Raw genomic sequence first — 3,398 nt, forward strand, 5'->3', positions numbered from 1 at the left:
TGGCGTGCCACTTGGAGCAAACGCCACAAAAATGCACTGGCGTGGCACGCCAGTACTGAAATCCAGAAGGAAGTCTCAAGTATTCACAAGGGGAGTAGCACGCCAGACCCTGGGCGTGCCACGCTAGTACAAAGTTCCAGAGAAGCAACAATGGAGGACACTAAAGGGGCGTGGCACGCCTAAACCATCATCTACTGTGGGCGTGCCACTTGAGCCAAGGGGTGTGGCACGCCAACTCACTACTCCAGGGGGAACCATCACATGGGCGTGCCACTTAGTATTGAAGGCGTGGCATGCCAGCCCCAAAAAGTCACTTATGCGTGCCACTTGAGGAACCAGGAATGGCACGCCAAGGTTGAGAAGTCTACAACTGTATGGGCGTGCCACTTGAACAGTATGGCGTGGCACGCTGGTACAAAATTTCAGAGAAATGAGTTGAAGGCCATATAGGTCTGGGCGTGCCACTTGGTATCGAAGGCGTGGCACGCCAGACTCTCATTTTCACTTTGGCGTGCCACTTGAGCAACCAATCATGGCACGCTAATGCACAAAGAGGCCAAAGCAAGAGCTGGACATGTCACTTGGTATCGAAGGCGTGGCACGCCAGCTGCTGGAACCAAGGCAAGATCAAGGGCGTGGCACGCCAGCCTCTAGGCATGGCACGCTGGTACAAATTTCCAGAGAGAATGAATGAAGCCAAACACATGGGCGTGCCACTTGGTGTCGAAGGCTTGGCATGCCACCCACTATTCCTCACTTAGGCGTGCCACTTGAACCCCAGGCGTGGCACGCCATTGTCATTCAGAAAGCAAGAGCCATTGGGGCGTGCCACTTGAGTTTATGGCGTGGCACGCTAAACAGAAGGATCACTTGCCTCCAAAGGGCGTGGCACGCCAGACCTTGGGCGTGGCACGCCAGACCTTGGGCGTGCCACGCTAGTTCAACTTTCCAGAGAGCTTGATCAAGCGTACAATAAGGGCGTGGCACGCCATACCCTGGGCATGCCACACTAGTTCAAGTCTCCAGAGGCAAGAAGAAGAGGAAAAGGCTAGGGCTTGCCACTTAAGCTCGAAGGCGTGGCACGCCATGCTACATGGGCATTAAGAGACCCTGGGCGTGCCACTTTAGCTCGAAGGCGTGGCACGCCAGGGGTGTTACTAAAGAAGAGCGTGCCACTTGAGGGACTGGGCGTGGCACGCCAAGCCAGAATTGAAGGAGCACGTGACACGCCACTAAAGCGCCAGCCACACGCCAGCTGGGAAGTCATGCTTATTGAGTTTCTTTTCCCTCTAAATTGTAATTTTCCTTTTTTACTTTTGTAATTCTTTTATTTCTAGAGTTAGGAGTAGTATAAATACCCCCAAGAAGTACTGAAGAGGGGGTTAAGCAGTTAGAGAGACTAGTTTTGGATTCACTTTTACACTTCATCGTCTTCTTTACTTTGGAGTACTTTTCTTTGAGCTATAAGTAGCTAAATTCTCTCTCATTGAGAGAGGGAGCTCTGTTGTACTTAATGGATTGATGATAGTGAAATTATTCTTCTCTTCATCTTCTCTTTGATTTGCTAGAAGGAATTTCATTTCTAATGCTTACTGTTCAATTATCTTGGGAAAGAGATTGAATGCAAAATGGGTTTCATGGGAACCTTGGGAAAGGAAACATGAAACCATGCTTGAAATCCCTTCTCACATTTGAGTAGGATCTGGGTTTTGGTGTTTGGATATGGTGACATATAATCCTCCCTCTACTTGGACCTATGATGATGTGTGGTATAATCAGGGACCAAGCATATCTCTCTTCATGAACAATTAGACCAAGAAATTGGCTATTGATCAAGATCTGAGAGATTGAGTCACCAAGGAATTGGGGCTCAATCAATCATGATTGCCAAGAGGTCAATGAGTTGCATGATTGAAGAGGATATAAGCTGAAATTGATCCAAAGAGACAACATCTCCTGATCTCAATGAATTTCCCCATTCTTATCTACCACTTTCTTTATAGCTTACTTTTACATTCTGCAATTCCCCATTCTCATTTACAATTAAGCCATTTATGATTCTGCACTTTACATTCTGTCATTTCCATTTCTGCACTTTATTGTTTCCCTTTACATTCTAGCCATTTACATTTCTGTCATTTATAATTCTGCAAATCACAATCTATCTGTTCCGCTTGACTAATTCATTAATTGATTAAAACTGCTCAAATTTGCCAATCTCTGTGGATACGATCCCACTCCACTGTGGGTTATTACTTGACGATAATTTTGGTGCGCTTGCCAAAAAAACTGATTCACCATTTTTTGAATAGGGGTGTGAATTGGACTCATCATTTGTGCATACCTATCTGCTAAATATGTATTGTGTGTTTGTGCGTGCTTTTTGTATTCTTGTCTATGTGATGTTTTTATATTTTCTGTTTGTCTATTGCTTTCTATATTTTACTATTTTCTGTATTTTCTATTTGTACATTATTTTCCTAGTAAGCAACGAAGTCTTAATGAACTTAACTAACAATCCCAATCTTACTAAGAAGTAAGAACTCCCAAGTTCTTACCCCCTTTCTCTCCCCCAGATAGAGCACTAGCGGCTCAATAAAGACGTATGATCATGCGGAAGAGTGATGGATGATTCTGATGGCATCAGGTTGGGTAAAGATTTTGAAGACCATGTTATACCCTCACTTTTATAATTTAGAGGAATTAGGGAATGTTATATATTTGTGTGTGTGTGTGGGTGTGTGTATGTGAATAGTTAATAGTTAGTCACTTCTAGAAGTGTTATTTTAAATGCTGTTAACCAATGTCCAGTGTATATACATAAAAGTTATGATTCTGTTTTATCTATTATTACCTATGATTTTATTTATGAATGTTTTTCCATGTCAAACCAAACGCGTTTTTAAGAAAAATTACCCTGCAAAACAATTGCGCTTGAACACTAATCAAGCACATATAATAAATATTAGTTAATAAATAAGAAAGCAAGTTAGTAACACCTAGCTTCTAGTGTGATAATGATATGTTAGAAATTGGGTCATTACATATAGCACAGACATCTAGATACCGCTTGAAACCTAAACGGTTCTATATGAAGACATACGCAATAAACACGTCAATCTCCTCAAAGAACCCAGGTTTTAACACCCTCTGATAAACCATTATTTTATGATTCATATTGTGTTTAATTGTGTGGTTTTATCAAATCTTTACCCACTTATTCATATGATAAGCATGTATTTACAATTCCTTCCCAAAATCACTCCATGGTTGAAAACTTGCATCCTAGAGACTTTTAATTATGTATTTTAATTCTCTTTTATCCCATTCGATGCCGTGATTTGTGTGTTAAGTGTTTCAGGCTTCATAGGGCATGAATGACTTGGAAATTGGAGAGG

Source organism: Arachis hypogaea, chromosome 16 (assembly GCF_003086295.3).
Source record: "Arachis hypogaea cultivar Tifrunner chromosome 16, arahy.Tifrunner.gnm2.J5K5, whole genome shotgun sequence".
Taxonomy (NCBI): domain Eukaryota; kingdom Viridiplantae; phylum Streptophyta; class Magnoliopsida; order Fabales; family Fabaceae; genus Arachis; species Arachis hypogaea.